The sequence below is a fragment of the Agelaius phoeniceus genome, chromosome 1 (genome assembly GCF_051311805.1).
Source record: "Agelaius phoeniceus isolate bAgePho1 chromosome 1, bAgePho1.hap1, whole genome shotgun sequence".
Lineage (NCBI taxonomy): Eukaryota > Metazoa > Chordata > Aves > Passeriformes > Icteridae > Agelaius > Agelaius phoeniceus.
The window spans coordinates 145507488-145524811 of NC_135265.1; the positions used below are offsets into that span (position 1 = coordinate 145507488).

The 17324-nt window shown below is 43.4% G+C and overlaps 1 protein-coding gene across 7 annotated transcripts in view; it reads right to left on the reverse strand.

Moving 5' to 3' along the window:
- The window catches only part of CYRIB (CYFIP related Rac1 interactor B), a 97078-nt gene that overhangs the window by 70527 nt on the left and 9227 nt on the right, over nucleotides 1-17324 (reverse strand). The window contains exon 1 of one of the 7 annotated variants that reach the window (XM_077188990.1): nucleotides 5396-5624. The exons of 3 other annotated variants lie outside the window; for them this stretch is intronic. The gene's annotated coding sequence lies outside the window, so the exon portion shown is untranslated. Of the gene's footprint in view, nucleotides 1-5395; nucleotides 5625-17324 lie in introns of those variants that run through there. 3 more of the 7 variants (XM_077188997.1, XM_077188974.1, XM_054642839.2) reach the window with 3 other exon arrangements.

Consider the following 17324-nt stretch of genomic DNA (forward strand, 5'->3'; position numbering starts at 1 on the left):
TTTTTCCCCTCAGAATAACAGTGCTAGAATTCAGAAGACTGTCTGGTTTTTGGTGGTTTTTTTTTTTATTATTATTCAATGGAGGGTCAAACTGATTTGTACATCAGAGGCTGAAACAAACACCTTTGTTGTGCAACACAAAAAGGCAAGAAATCCGTTTCCCTGAGGATGTTACCCTCAAGACTGCTGTAATAAAAAGGAGAAGGAGCCATCATCCAGTGCCACACCTGACTAGGAGAATACGCAATTAGATCCAACTTTTGAAGTTATTCAACTGCTACAGCCACTAGACACAGAAACGGGGCTTTCCAGTCATCTAATTTACAACTAGGGCTCCTAGGAACTCATCTATTACCTTGTGTAGTACACCAGAAAAAGTTACTCACGCTAACACTCCATTTAATTTAATCATCTAGGACTGAAGGAGAACCAGAATTGCCTCTTGGCTGAATTTAAGAGTCTTTTGAACTACGCCAGTTAAACAGTTCTGCTCACAGAACTGCCTCCTGCTACCACGGAACATTTAAGCCCTGTAGTCTGAAGTAAAAAGTGCTTTTAAAAATGTATCTAGGACAGTGTTCTGCTGCACTTTCTTATATATAAAGTGATTACCAATATAAGATTTTTTTTTTTGCCTGGTGGACACCAATTTCAGGTAAAGCATTTGCTGATGGAATCAGCCTCCCAGATAAACGTATTAACTTGCCTACAGGATCAAGCTTTAGGTTTTGGTGTGGGTGGCAGACAGAAGGCCTGTTTTGCAAGGCAAGCTATTTCTGTAGCTACAGCCACACCAAACTGAAAGCACTCAAATCTCACAAGCTAAGCTGTCCCAGACCCAGTCACACTATTTGCACAGGGACCACCTGGGAATCCCAAGCACTGTAGATATAAGCCAGAGAATCAGTCCAACCCTTAGTAATCAAGACCACAAACCATACAGCATTTTCACTGAACAGGAGTAGAAGAATAAAAATATATCCTCCCATACAAACATTATTACAGAAAACTAGTTTTTACACACCTGAAGATTGTACATAACTACCATCTCCTCATTTCAGAGATATTTAGTCCCCAGTTTTTCCTACAGTCCTGCAATGATTACATGTAGTAGAAAAAAAAAAAAGTCAGGTTTGGTCAGTCAGATACCATTCCCCAAATGCAGCATCAGAACTTTACGTTAGTGCAAAGAAGGTAAAAAACAGCCTTTCCCAACACACACAAATTAGTCAACACTTTAGGTATTGACATTAGTCTAGGTACTAGAATCATAAAAATTCTTTTTCTAGGGGCTGAAAAAGCAATCCTAAAGAACATTCAAAGATAATAAGTCTGGAACCAAAAATACTTTTACAAATCAATTACATGAACAACATTAACATTGTCAGAAATCAATTCCTAAACATTTCATCAATATCACCATATTCAAGAGCAACAGTAAATGGAGAGGGGAGCATAACCAGACAACAAAGGTTATAACAACAGACCTGAGTTCATAAGCCACATAAACGTACTGAGCAGGACAGGGTCAGTCCTTACCTCACAACCATGACTGTCTTACAACTATCCTGAAATTCAAGTGATCAGGAGTGAAAGGCCAAAGAATGTATCATTTTCCTTACACCTTTCAATTATGCTTTGCCAGTAACTAGTCTCACTGTTTCCACAGTGAAGGTACTCTCTGTACATCAGGCTTTCACGTGACAGGGAGGACAAATTGCCATTTCTAAAAAGCAGAATGCAATTAAAACCACAGGGGATGGGGAACACAGGAGAAAGTGCTGCAGCTAAAAATACTTTCAGCTTTACCTAGTCAATTCTAAAACTGCTCATTGTTTGTCATTGGTTTCTGTTAAGCTCTGCTGTTTATATGATTGCAATACATGTATCCCCAGTAAGCACTGGAACTGTAAATGTTAAACAGTGCCTGTGTAAGAGCCTATTGCTCTCAGCAAATTTTAGACAGTTGGAAACACTCTGCCAGCTGCAGCAGCCAACTTGTGGCACTCGAGAGAACATTCCTGAATCACAGACGGGGGAAACTGAGGTGATTTTATAAGAGATCCTGAAATTAAAGGCAATCAACTAAGTCCCTGTCTTTGTAAACATGAAGAGAAATGCAGATTTCTCTACACTGGGTAGAGGTGTTAAATTTTCCACGATCACAAGGAAGAAAATACTGATACTCCTTAGTAAAGTTTATATAGTCAAAGATTAATAATAGAGGAAAATTTAAGAGGTGTGCAAGAAGACCATCCATTTACTTAAAGTGCTCTCAATAAATGCAAACAAATGGGAGTAGAAAAGACATCAAATGGTACAAGTGGCCAACATTAAAAGCTGGAAAATTATTTGAAATAACTCTTACCCTGCCTAACTGATGCACATGTTTCAGGTGCCACAGCTAGTAAGCAGAGCCAATGCTTCAGGATCCCCAGTGCTTAACTCTTTCCAATCCAAGCAGAGCTGCCTTCATATCCCCAGTCCCCACACTCCCTTCACCTCTGAAGCCACGTTGACAGACTGGAGGGATTCAGTTGGATCAAAATGACCACCAGGATGACTCTCTGCATCCTGGTTCTAAGCACAGGAGTGGGCACTGACATTCAAGCCTTGTGTGGATTCAGCACATATATCCACATGAGCTGCATGCCTTGCCTGTAGCACATTTGCTTGACAGCTGATAATCCATGAGATGCAGTTTGACAACACTCAAAATATTTCAGCTTTGAAGATATATTTTCAAACATTTTTACAATGAACGTGTCTCATAAAACTGATTTGTAATGTACTTCAGGGTAGTTAACATTACCTTAACGAACAGGAGTCATTCTTGTCAACTTAGGCCGATCTACATCAAAGACAGAAACTCTTGGTATCATTAAAGAGAACAAGCCTGTAGGTAGGACAGGCAAAGGTGACAACCTTGACTTGCACTAGTACCATCATTTCCTAAAAACCACCAACCAAATGAACTACAAAAGCCACACAGAAACCTGCTTAAAAAACTAATCCAACTCCTTGCACACAGGCTTTAATTTTGCCTGTCTCCACTACATCAAGACATGCATTGGTTCCATCTATGCCCCCAGCTGGCAGGCAGGAACAAGAAAAAGAGGACTGCAGGCTGTTTGCATGTCTGTATTCTCCAAGATACACAGCGAGAGGAAAAAAAATCTGCATTTATGTTTACCATGCCAAGGCAGCTGCAGAAATCCAAAGTGGCCCCTACATATGCTTTTCCAAATGACAGAGACAATTTCTGTTACTGTGTTACTCAATAATTCAGTAGTTTGCAATACAAATATTCCCTGCCCTTCTGTCTCTTTACAGTATTAATTCCAAGTGTTTAGTAAGCACTGTTAGAGGTCTGGTGACAGATACCTTAAGGTGCCCCCATTAGTGTCTTCAAACTACTGCATTCAATTAATTTAACGATTGATTCTTCTGGAAATATATATAACTACTGACAGACACAATAAAAAATGGATTCCTTTTTTCTCTTTATCAAGAGAAAGACTCACACAAAACCCAGATAAAGGGACAGGATAGTTTTGTATGCAAGAAGAGAACTGGCTGACACCAGGTTTCCACAGCCAGAGCAGGGAAGGTTGTCACAGGAAGAGGCAGGGACTTTCAGAAGACAAACTCTTCTATAATCTGTCCCCTCAGGTGGCCCCAGCTAAACTGCAAACAAGGAAGAAAATCTAGAGCACCTGATGACAAATGGAACTTGTATACAGATGGGATCAAATTCATTCCTTACTTTCATATAATCATGGGACTTCTTGACAGGGATATTTTAAAACAATCCTGGGATCACTTCTTTCACAGCCCCTGCTCTCAGACAGCTAATATATGCAATAACAAATCTGACAAGTCTGACTGGGATAAAAAGCTATCTTCTCTCCTACTCAAAGCTTCTGTTTCAACAATAGAATACTCTCTGTATGCCAGGCAAGAAACAATCCAACTTCATGTAACAGCAGTATCTTATTCATGTGGTTTAGGATTTTGCTGTTAAGCCTGCCACACAGAACCAAAGATATATTCTGCAAAACAACACACCTTGCTGAACAAAGATATTTGTCAGGGGGAGGCTTTTAAGTTTGAACCCATGTTCCAACTTTGACAACAGTAATCTCAGGCTGCCCAACACACAACCTACAACAGAAAATGCTGATTAACTAAAAGCTGCATTTAAAGTCCAAGCAGAGCACAAAGAAAGAAAATTCTACGTCAGTGAGGGGGGGGGGAGAATTTGAGCAAAAGAGACTTTGCAATTTTTCCCACTACAAATAGTGATAAGGAAGAATTCAGATTATCAGATTAATCTAGAAAATGCTTTACTGGTTTGAAGATTAACATACATGCTAATGTATACTTGTATTTCCATATTATGTTACCAGAAACTCAGAATGACAGATTTTAAATGTTAGTAATACTCCACTATCACAGCAGTATGACAGCTGTCACACTGTTGCTGACATTTGGATCCAGGATGCTGATGCTATAGAACAGATAGAGAAAAAAAACTTCAAAAACCTTCATAACACACAGTCTCTTGCTTTCCTCAGGGTCTCAAATGTTTCTGTGAATAAACTTCTTGTATTTTTTTACCAAGTGAGATATGACACCAGATTAAAAAGTAACAATAAATTAAGTTGCAGGCATCCTTATCATTGAATTACATGGGAGAAAATTATAATGGAATTAAAATTTCATTTTATCGGGTTTATAATGAATAGGTTAGAAACAACACTCTTTTGTTACAGACTCCAAATTCACCTTAACCCCACCTGGAATTAGAGCCCCAGCATCACAGGGCTGCACACAAACCTGCAGGATACACCCCAACCATGACAAATTTGGCACTGTATTCCAAATGCCTGTATCCGCTTAACCCGCTGCATGTTCAGCCGCACTCCGAAGGACTGCAGATGTCCCTCCAGGAGCTCTCTCCTCCCGTTATCCATGAATCCTGTCACTCCATCCCGCATCCCGCCGCACTACCTGCATCCCGGGGAGCCGCCCGCGCCCGCACCCGCACCGGGCGCGAACCAGACCCAGTGCCCGCCACGGGGGGCAGGAGCCGCCGGGGAAGCCCAGGGCAGGGCGGCCGGTCCCCGGTGACCCGCGTGGTTCCCCGCGAAGGGAGCAGCGGCCGCCGCTTTCCCCGCGCCCTGGGGCCCCTGCTCGGCGTGCGGGGGGAAGCGGCGGCGGGACGGGAGAAGTTGCGAAGCGCTGAGGGAGCGGGGAGAGCAACAGCTGGAGCCGGGCGGGGAGCGGGGGCCCCGCGGGAACGGGGCGGGGGTCGCGCCGCCGGCGCCGAGGGAACGCGAGGGATGCAGCGGCGAGCGCCCCGCCCGGCCCCTCCCGCCCTCCCGGCACTCACCGAGCCGCCCGGCGCGCGGCGATGCGGGACCGGGATCCGGAGCGGGACCGGGAGCGGGACCGGGAGCGGAGCCGCCGCCTCCCCCGCTCGGCCGGAGCAGCGACGGAGCGGCGCGCGCGGGTGGCGGGAGCGCGCCAGGAGCGCGCGCGGGCGGCGGGAGCGCGCGCGGGGAGGGGGGGGAGCGGGGGGGGGGGGGGAGCGGCCGCACAGCACCGCGGGCACCGGCCGTGCGGGCGGGCGTGCGCTGACCCGGATGTACCGGGGGGGGCGGCCAGCAGCAGGTGACTGCGCAAGCGCGCCCGGCCGCCAGCGCACTGCGCATGCACCTGCTTCGACTCCCAGTGTCTCGGGCACGGGCGGGGGAGCGAAAGAGAGGCGGGCGGGCAGGCGGGTGAGGCGGCGAATGGGGCAGCCCCTTAAAGGGGCCGCTGTCCTCCTGCAGCCCCCGGCACAGCTTATTAAATACAGCAATCAGCGTTAGCCATCGGTGCTTGAGCCGCTGTGTGGGTCTGGGGTTTTTCTAGGGCCGGGCTAGGGGACTGAAGTGTCTGCAGTTGGCAGAGCCAGGTTGGGAAGGGAGATGGGGTGCTCCTTTTCTGGGAAAAGTGGGGCTGATGACTCAAAACCGTTCAGAAATGTCTTGCCAGGTGGATCAAAGTACAAATAAATAAATAATTATTAAAAAAATGTGGAAAGTTCCATCCGTCAGTGAGCACTGCCAGAACCCCATACCATTGCGCTCAGGTTGATCCTGGAATGCTTTCCACCTCCATCTCCGCGAAAATGCAAAAGACACACAAAATATGTTGAAAAATCACAAAAACCCCACATGGGGTTATGGGGTCATTTATCCTGGAGAAAAGGAACCTCAGGAGACATCTTATGGCTTTCTACAGCTCCCTGACAGGAGCTGGTGGGGGTCGGTCTCTTCTCCCCAGTGACAAGAGACAGGACAAGAGGAAATGGCCTCAAGTTGCATCAGGGAAGGTTTAGATTGGAAATTGAGGAAGAAAAATTCCTCTTAGAAAGGGTTGTAAGCGTTGGAACAGGCTGCCCATAAAAGTGGTGGAGTTGCCATCACTGGAGGAGTTTAATATACATGTAAATGTGGCACTTGGGGTTGTGGTTTAGTGGTGACCTTGTTATGGGCTTATGAATGGGCTCAATGATCTGAAAGGTCTTCTCCAGCATAAATAATTCTAAATGACTACAAACACAAAAACATATTTTAAGAACATTCCGTGGACTTAATTATGGGCTTTCTGTGCAGGGCCAGGATTTGGACTCAATCTTCCTTATGGGTCTCTTCCAACAGCGTATTCTGTGATTCTATGATTTTATGAAGGTTTCACCTTCTATATCTCACCCTGGATTTTGGTATCCTCACACAGGGACAAAGCACACCCTGAACTCCTTCTCCTGCTGTGCATAAATTTGCCAAAGCAGAAGGATTGCACAAGTACCTTGTTTCAGGGCTTGCTGCTTTAGTAAAATTCCATGTAGACCTACTTAGAAAGAAAACAATTAAAAGTTGTTTTGCCGTTTTGTTTTTTTGTTTGTTTGTGTTTTTTTTTTTTTTCTTAAAGTAACCTGGAATCTACACAATGCGTTTCTAAATTTTGCAGTGAAGTCTCTCCTGGCCTTCACATTGAGCTGTTCTGACACCAAGGGCGCTTCAACTCTCGTTCAGTGACGCTGCACTGGGAGAGGTTCAGAGACTGAGCGGCAGCCAGGCAGTGCAAAACTTGCACCCTCCATTATCAACACAGCTCTAATCAAAGGGTATTTCTCAGTCTGAAAGAGACAAACCAACCACCTCACAGTCCAACCACTTCTACTAGTTCCTCTTCAAAGCCTGATAGCAGTTTGTTAAGTGACAAATATTAGCGAATATCAGGTACTCCTAAGCTCACTGAGAAAGCACAAAAATGGAAAATAGCTCAGAGATTTATTTATATGTCAATGTAATTCTCTTTTTATTATCATACCTACATATATGTCAACTTAATCTGATAAACTTAGTTTGTCTTTAACTTATTAGGATTCAAGATATATGGTTTGATTATAATAACTTTAAAGTATTCTAGCTAAAAGAGTATCCTGGGATATGAAGGAAGCAATTTGTGAGTACAGTTCAGCTGCAAAACCTGTTTGGTGAACTCAAAGGAAATCACCACAGTTTTGGTCCTTGGGTGGCAGTCAGGCAAGACCAGGGCTGGTGCACCACATACCTGCCCACTGCCTTCACCTGAGCAGGGAGAAGGGAGTGCTCAGACAAGCTCTGGAGGCTCTGGGAGGTTTGTACAGACTGGAGCAAGCAGAGGAGATGTCAAAGAAGGTATGAGAAAAGATTTTCACAGCAGCACCTTCAGCAGAATGACGGAAGTTCCAGTTCTGCCTGCGTGCGATTTGTGTAGTGGCTGAACAAATGCTTGACATGGCTTTTCACTTCTGCCACAGAAAGGATTTTTTTGCAGTGGATACAAATTTTGAGGTGTGAATCGATGCACACTCCTTCCTGAGATGGGGCACCACATCCTCATCTTCTCTAAAGTCTACAGGGCTTTACAGGGCTGTGTGCCAGGAAGGAGATGATCCAGGTTCCACTGAACTGCATTCAAGGGAAGCAGGACTGTGCTCTGAATTAATGTTGGACTTGTTACCATTTGGGGTTAATAGAAACCAGGAGTCTCACCTGTTGTACTACAGAGCTCTGTCCTTCTGCACAGAACTAAAGAGCACACACACAACCAGCCTCAGGGATGAGCAGTTGTTGTTGCTCATAACATTATAAAGCACTTGGGGCTTGGCAGGGTGGGGTTAGACAAAGAAAATTTCCTACTGAAACCATGATCAGGTTTATCATAATATAGAGTCCTTAGTGTTCTCCAAAATTGTAAGATACCTTTGATTTGGATCTCACATCTTTAATAAGTACAAGAATGCCCAGATGCTGAGCATCACTGGTGCTTTAACAGCAGTTGCACACTCAGACATCCACATCCCACATAATAATTGAAGCATAAAAAATCATTGAACACTGTGGAAAATGCTGTATGACTAAAAAACCCAGCAATTTTCTTTTAGTTCTGCCTTAACTTTTAATTTCTTAATTGCTTCTTCTGAATGCAAAATTATTTTACCAGGTTATCACTGCAATAAATATTAAAACTCTCCCCCAAAAAAACAAACCCCCAAAACAACAACAATAAAACAGAATTAAAGACTATATTTTTTGGTTAGTATATAGAATAAAAGAGTGGTAACAGAACATGACCGTTCCTATGCTGCTAAATGCCTGAGGATTTCGTTAGATAGTTGGTGCCAGGTAGGTATATCTGACAGGAAAGGAAACAGATCAGAGCATTTTCATTAAGAAGAGATTAATAAGCTCTAAAATTACTCTTGGATGTATTTGTATTGCATATCTGTGTGTATATATCAGTGACAAAAGATGACTTGACTTTATATACGGATGGCCAGATGGACAAGTAAAGCCACAGGAGCAAAGCTGCCCTTAGGTGCCATGCAGTGTTGGAATACTTGGGTTGCTTTTCAACCTAATGGTAGCCTAGGGGAGAGAGTCCAAAGGGAAAAAGAAGTGACCATCACCCTGTGCCATGTGTACTCTGCAGGGACAATAGAGTGCCCTGACCACTGACAGCAGCCTTGTTTGTTCTAGGGGGGAGGACAGCAATAGCTCTTCCATTACATGGATGAAAATAGAAAGTAAACATCCTATGGCTAAAGATTATTCTTTTAAAGAAATGGTTAAAGATGAAATTTCTTATGGAAAATGTGAAGAATGGAAGAAATGCAGCTTTGCAGGGCTGCCTTGTTAGGGTTGTGGCTCATAGAACCTTTCAGTTCAGATAAAACCAGCGTCAGGTTTTGCCCTCCCCTGCCTGGATTTCCCCACATTCTCAAGTGCCACAGTAGTAGAGTGCAGAGGCAGTCACATTTATACCACAGAGTCCTCCAGGGCTTTCACTTAGATAGTACAAATCCTCTGATATGAATGTCGCTCTTCAGAATATAAACAGTTGTAACAAAACATGAACAATCTACATAAATTTCCAGAAATGCAGACAAAACAAAAAGCCAAGGTCAAATCACTTCATAAGGATCCCTGAAGTGCTTCCAGATACTGTCATGCCAGAGTTAGAATGTTTTATACTTGCATGGACACAGGCACTCACAGTCTCAGAATGCCTCCCCCCCCCCCCCCTCAAAAAAAAGGTCATTTTGATATTTGGGTGGCAAGTGGGAAAACTGAAATGCTTCTGGAGTTCAATCTTTTTACCCTGACAGGCCTGGTGAAATCCTGTCATTTCCTCATGCAATGCCCCAGTCACTTCACGTGACTAATTGCATCAGTCATCTCCTCTTCTGCCATTACAAGGTCCAAGATTATTTCACAGTTTGCTCATCTGGTGATGCAGTTGTTCCTCCTGTGATCAGCTCCCTTTCGTGGGGGGAGCCTCAGCTAAAACACACAGCATGCTCTCAATTAATGAACACTTCCTTAGGTAAAATAACACAGGAAGGTTCAGTGCCATGTCAGTTGTACTATGATCAAGAATAATGGAGATTTTACAAAATAAAGCTCTTTTTTTCACATTTTCACATTTTGCTGCCTTACCTCAAAAATATAGCTCATCTATACGAGAGACAGGGAAGAAAAAGGAAGGAAAAAGAGAAAATGTCAGGTGTTAAGCCTGCATTAGAAGAAGATTACAGACCAGTAAGCATAGAGGAAGGTGGAAAGAGGAACTGCAGCTATTTTAATCATGTTTTATCTCTACAGGAAAATAGAAAGATAAATTAGAGTAGTAGACCTGCTGCAGAATAGAGCAGAACACAGTATTAGACTCTGAGATCTTTAAGCTGCTTATAAAAGTTTGTGAAATACAGAATTTCTTCAGTGATCTCCACATGGACTCCATTGCACTGACAAGCCTTTGAGTAGCTGCAGTGGTGAAGCTATGCTGGTAGCACACTGGCAAGGGAAGAGGCCTGCTAAGCAACTGAGATAATCCAGCATCACCAAGTTTAGGAGGTCATGGCCACAGACTGCACTTCTGAGCTTACAGCACTCAGTGGAGGAAAAGTCCCAGATGCACCTGTGTGTCTGTGCTTGGGGCAGTGGAAAAGCTGTGATCACCTCAGCAGGTGCTGGGCCATCACCTTTGCTTATTTGAGAGGTGCCTTTCTCCAGCAAAACTCCTAAATGTCTCTGTAAACTCCTAAATGTCACTGTATTTATTCACTCTGAGTAGCAGTCAGTGCTACTTAAAAGTGAGGGCTTCACCAAGTCAGAAGAGGCTGCAAATCAGGTGGTGTAGAGTGGCAGAGTTTCACTTGACCTCCCTTTAGCCCCAGTCAAGCCAGTTTATTAAACAAAGTAAACCCCCAGGACCACAGGAGGAAATAAAATATATATCTGAACTGGAACTTTCTCACAAACATTATCTTTTCTTCTCTTCCCTGCTGAATTTTTCAGATCAGCAGCATAGTAGTATTCAGGTAATGGACAGAATCAATGTTTCAGAGAACAGGGAAGACAATGTCCCAGAGAGTTAAACTGTCTCATGACTCTCTGGAAGAGAACCCAGTTTTTTGTTTAGGTTTGATTTGGGAATTTTTGACACAGTTGTGCTGCCCTGATGGAAACAAATATTCATTGATCTCATTGAGATTTCTGCTTACCTCAGGAGCATGAGACTAGTGTTTTACTTTGATCCCATCCTTTGTCATGATGTAATCATTGCAGGGATTTTGTTTATTGGTGATTTTTTTTTTTTCTTTTTCCCCAAAGTGCTTAATTAATTTGTTATTAGAAGCCCTCAGAACAGCATTTGGCTCATAAGTGTTTTTGGGGCTGTGTCTAGGTGTTACCAAGGGATGTTGTCAAGAGACCATTTCACTTTGCCTCAGCTGTTTCCTCTGCTACAGCTATTCTTAGTTTCCTCTTCACATCACAGGGGAAGTTGCAATCTTCTGTTGGGGAAATAGGTAACTTAATGAAAGCACCTCAGGGAAGGGCTCTGCAGAGCACCAATCTCAGGGGACAATTAAAAAATTCAGTGAGTAAACATGGACTTCATGGAACAGTGTTAAGCACTGCTGGGCAAGACACAAGCAAGGACAGCATCTCAGGCTGCACCCCATAGGATTGTTCCTTGAGCTCCAGTGGTACAACCACGAGCTGAGGGGCTCAGCACCTCACAGCACTGCAGTGTCACTGTTGCTGCTGTTCTGCCCTTGTACCACTATTTCAGTTTGAAAGGACCTGACTGGTTGGTCCCATCTGAAAACTAGAATTCAATTTAGTAAATTAAAACCTCAACTGGTTCTGCAGCATTCACTTGAACTTCTATAAACCAAATTTATCTTTGTGTATGATCTAAGTGATATTGAGTACAAGGCTACTGAATAATGAGAGAAAAAATAGACTATGATTTAGTTACTAACTCACTGACTGCATCTACCTCTTTAAAATTACACTGTTTTGATGCAGTCATCTGTTGTATACCTTTATACTTCTGCCGTTTCACAATGCCATCAATATGCTCCAAAGAGCAGCAGACATTAATATGATTTTAGTGTAACAAATTGCTGAATGTAAAGAACTTTGAAGAAGCCCTTTTCTCATCAGTACACATATTTTCCTGCAGGTTCTCCCATGAGCTCATATGCAGTAGTTAGGTAGCACTCTTTTTCTGTGGGATAAGAAATTCCCAGTCACCCATCACCCTCATGGTAGGCATGTTTGGGTTATGAAGCAAAATCTTTGAGCACAATTAAGATGTCATCATTTTAAGATGCCTGGGTAGCTCGAGGGACAGAAATAGAGTCCTTACTGGTCCCACAAGCACAAGTCCCTCTAGCTGCAAGGAAGAGTTTGCTAGCAGAGGAAATGGAAAGCCAGGACTTTCCTGTGCTGTAATCTGTGAGAGACAGACTGGGTGCAGATGAACACTTCCATGAAACAAAGCATGTAGGCAGGCACTTAAACACTTCCTCTGCTGAAGAACTGTAACACTGCACACCAGACGTCTTTCTCTTCCTTTTTCCTGAGCAGGAATATGGCACCTAGGGCTAAATATAGCACCAGATACAGCTGTTTAATATTCAGTTAGCAAGAAAAGACAGTAAAGCTGGTATTGCACATTGTAATTGCTTAAACTTATTCTGAGTTTTCCCAATTGATTAAAAGATGATACTTTTTATGTCCAGCTGATAAACCCCATGCATGAGCTGGGAAACATTCTCTGCCTGTTTATAGCAATCTGGATTCAGTCCCATCTGAGACATCTGGGTTCCTGGAGTCACAGCTTAGGTACCTATTATGTTAATGATCAGACTAGACAGCTTTCCCCATGACCACACCACCTCTGCAGGATTGCATCACAAACCAGTGGGACTTTTTAAATGCATGCTCATATTCTCCCGATTATAAATGATTCCTGTCTCAGACAGTGAACAAGCTAAAAACCTGAAAGAAGCAAAATAGTCTTTTCTTGTGAGGTGCTAGGCTGTAACTCTGAAGCTTAGACCATATTTCTGACCTCAGACTTTTCATATGACTTTAAGCAAGAAGGCTACGAAGCCTGGCAGTGGTACCTCCCATTCTGAAAACTTCTAAGTGCCTAAAATGATGCCATTAAACTTTAGTAATTTCATATGCAAAAAGCTAAATTGGAAATATTTGTACAATGCCTTAAAAAACCACGGGTGCAATTCCTGCTCTCAGCAGCTTGCAGACTAAGTTGTAAATGAGAGGAAAACACAAGTGCTGAGATCTGCTGTACACACTTTCTACAACCAAGCTAGTCCTAAATCAACAAACCTGGGCACAAAAGCTGGAGCAGCAGTGTCTCACACAGTCATGTGTTATGCAGTGCAGAGGCTGCACACGCAGTTATGCACACAGAGGCTGATCACTCTGAGTTGTTTTCCAGGTTGCCTGTGAGCCCCTGGCCTATGCCAGGTAGCCATTCTTCCTGTCCCAGGACACACAGCCTGCACTCCCCTGGAAATCAGGTTTGTGGTGCTGATACTCAACACACGTGTATACTGCCCAGTTAACCTGCTTGGGTCATCTCCTGCCTGACTGGCAAGATGTAAGAGAGACACCAGGGGAGCTGCAGTGGAAGCACTGAGAACTTAGCAGAGAAGGAGGGAGCTGAAAACAGGGAGGAGCAGAGAAGTTTTGCACTGAAAAAGATCCAGTGGGAAATGCAGGCCACACGGAGTGCAAATCATGAGAAAATTACAATTCATTAGTTACAGTGTTCACAGGACTCTATTTTTCAATTCTATTTTCTTCTCTTCTAAAAAAAGACAAATGGTACCTCCTCCTTCATGCTCCCATTAAGTTGCCATTATTATTTTAATCTTAAATTGTTTATCAGTTGAATTTTACTTTAACAGGCTGGTAGGGGCAGTGTAGAGAATACAACATTTCTGTGGTTTGCCCAAAGAAGACCAGCTTAAGCAGGGATGTGAGAGGGCCTGGGGAACCATGTGAGAGCAAGGAGAGGCATAAGGGCAGTGAGCCAGTCATAAGTGTGCATGCTTCTAAATGGTTTTAATGGGGTCACTTCTGTCCTAAGGCACAACACGCTGCTGCTCGGATGACAGACTCTGCCCCTGAGCTTGTGAAAGGTTTTGCAGCTGAGTGTGACAAGCCTGGGTTTAGTGCAGAGGGGGCTGCACTCAGGACCTGAATGTGGCCAGATGGCAAAGAGGGCCATGTGTGCCTATTGGAAGACTGAATGGCTACCAAGAAAGAAGGCAGAGAGTAGGAGACCATGGTGCAGAAAAAGACCTCATGTCATATTAGGACTTGGACAAAGGTTTCAGAAGAACTGGATGGTTTGGGAAAGGCTGCAAAGGGACAACATTACAATATAATGTCTGTCAGTGAAAAGGAATGGCTGCAGGTTTATTCTGTGATAAACATTGAAATTGTTCAGTGCAGAATGTTTTAAAACCTTCCTCATCCTCATTAGTACAGCTAATCACCCAGTGATTCTGCTTTCTCTTTTCCATGTCATGTTCTTCTGATATTGCAGAGAAATAGAAAATATACTTTTAAATTAAGAAATTGTAGTTGGGTAGACAGTGAACAACATGGGGTGGTCCAAACACAAAGCAGTTTAGAACTCTCCACATTTAGAGCCTTTCTTACAAAAGTGTTTTCCAATACTGTTCCCTCTACACTCCTGTCCATCCTGAGAATATTGCAGGGAGATGTAGGAGGATTTTGTTAGAATTAATCACTGATCACCTTCTTGTAAAGGCTTTATTGTATACTAAAAGGGGCTGAGGGAAAAGTACACACATACATATAATAACCCAGAGCTTTAGGATAAAAGAAGTAAAATTGGTAATATGAGTTTCTCCCTCAAGAAGAAAAAAAATACAAGCATTTACTAATCAAAAAGGGGTGGATTTGTTTTTTGTTTGTCTGCTTTTGCTAATCTTTAAAAATGCTTAATACATTGCTTGTGGGCTTCATGTTTCACTTTAATGCAGAGTTAACCCTTGAAATTCATTAATTGACTTTATGTTGCATTAAATGCTGCAATCAATTCAGTCTCAATATTATACACGTTTATCTCTGCTCTAAAAAAAAAGCTCTATTAGCTTTACTTGGCTCAAAACCAATACAGTGAACTACCCTTAATTATTAATAATCTGTTTCCCCTTCAATAAAACTTTTTGAACCTTTACTACAGTAGGATGATATATTTATTTGGTGTGTAGGGTTCAGAGCAATACAGTGCACTCTCTCTGGGAAAGAATCCAAAAATAACTATCTACTTGATATCAACCCAAGGGATTTCCTAAGGGAATGGGAGTATCATTTCAGGGCAGATCATCAGTGGTTTAGGGGAATTAGACAAATTTGTGTCTGGGGAGCAGATGCCTCAGGGTTTGTAAATGTGTGAGAGAACCTTTCCCCCCTCGGTCACCAGTTCAGGTCCATCCAGCACAGCAGTGGCTGGAAGCTATTAAACATCTAATGAACTTCTGGGGCCTCCTGAAACAGGGAGTGGGATTCCTAACAGACACTTGCTAACATCTTGGAGCCGCTCCTGCCCAAGCTGCAGCCTCAACAGCAATACACAGACACAGAAACTGGGAATAAGCATGATGGAGTGAAGAACATTTCATCTGCTAAATGCAGTAAGCAGGCTGCTTCTGGGCTGGCAATCCAGCTTTAGGTTTACTGCTGGCACTTTCTTGTTCTTTAAAAGAATGAAAATTATGTATTATAAAGCACTGTGTTATGTAACCTTTCCTCACAAATGCCATCAGAAGGGCCCAGAAGCCTTACAAACCCACACTTAAAATGTCTCAGGCCTTGGAGAAGATAAAGGAGTAAAGAAAGATTTGTTTTCATGCTTAGAGGCCAATTCTGGGAGTCCTGGGACTTTTGAACTGCTACATGCTGCACATCCAGCTTTTGGGCAGGTCTGCTAGGAGAAAGAGGAGACAAATGCTGAGCATTACAACCACAAACCACAGCTGTTGATGGGAATTGGCAGGAGACCAGGGAATGCTGGGAAGCATAGATGGCCTGCAGCAGAAGGTAGGGCTGAGCAGGGCTCTCTGGCACTTGAAGCTTTTTTATTCGTCTCCTGGTGCTTTTCCATCCTGGCATCTGGCTTCTGTGGCAGTGCAAGGGAGGGACAGTGTGGTGCAATTTTCTGGTATGTTCTCCTGGGCTATGCTGGCACTTCCTCGGGTAAACATGCCTGGCCTGAGGCTCAGCTTCACTGGGCCCCTGGCTTCAGAGGATTTGCAGTGCTTTAGTTTGCTGATAGCTCTGTCCAGTTGTCTCTGTATTTCATGTGAGGAGGAGGGGGTTGAGACTTGCCAACTGTCCTCTGCTCCCCCAGAACAGAGCCCTGGTAAGGGCAGGGATGAGCTGTGGCAAAGCCCTGTCTATCAGCAGAGCTGCCACCAGGACAGCATGTGATGGGGCTCATAGCTCCGTGCTCTGGCTGGAGCCAGGCTTTGTGCCATAAGACCTTGCGTGCACCCAGGTGCTCTCATTTCCTTGCATCTTTTTGAGTGGAAGATTTTTGGGGATCTCTTTATCCACTCATATGTTACATGACTAAACTGTACCCAGCTTCTGAATAGTGAAGCAATTTAGGCTGCAAAGAGCATGCAAGTTTAAATATCTGAAAAAGGAGGAGGAAAAAAAAAAAAGAGGAAGGTTTCTGTAATGGGATCTGCTGCTCACCCATTTTTGCTAGCAGCATGTGCAGATCTTGCTATTCCGGTCCATTATATTCAACAGTCTTATACTCAGTGGCAGGTGAAATGTCATACCTCGGGGTAAATTTTCACTGCAGTAGGCAGAGAATTTGTCCTTTAAACACCCTTAGTATTAATGGGACATTGATCCAGCAATTTAGACTCCAAGAGATACAAATGTCTCATGTGGGACCATTTTCAAATGTGTTGACATTTTGATTCACAAAATAAGATACTTTTAGAAACAAATGCAAATTCATTTCATTCTAGATTTGAGGTCAGCTGGATACTGGAAGAGAAATGTGCAATGAATGTTTAGTATGCTCATCAACTATCTTTTAATCTCTGTACACTCAAGGGATAAAAATTACATCAGAGAGAGTAAGGACAATTTCTAAAGTTCTCTGTATTAACTAGTGTATCTTCTCATGGGGCTGGAACCTAAATTCACCTACTGCACGTGCAATATTAGTGTCTAAGGTAAAAGGAGGCTCTGGAACAAGGGACCAAATTTCAGTGACCTCTGAAAAGATGTCTTTCACACAATCTGATATGCTTTCATCTCCAAAGAGTTCTGATCCTGCTGAGATCCACTGGGGAAATTGTCAGTGTTTTATTCATGTCAGTGAAATTCACAGTATTGGAGCCCAAC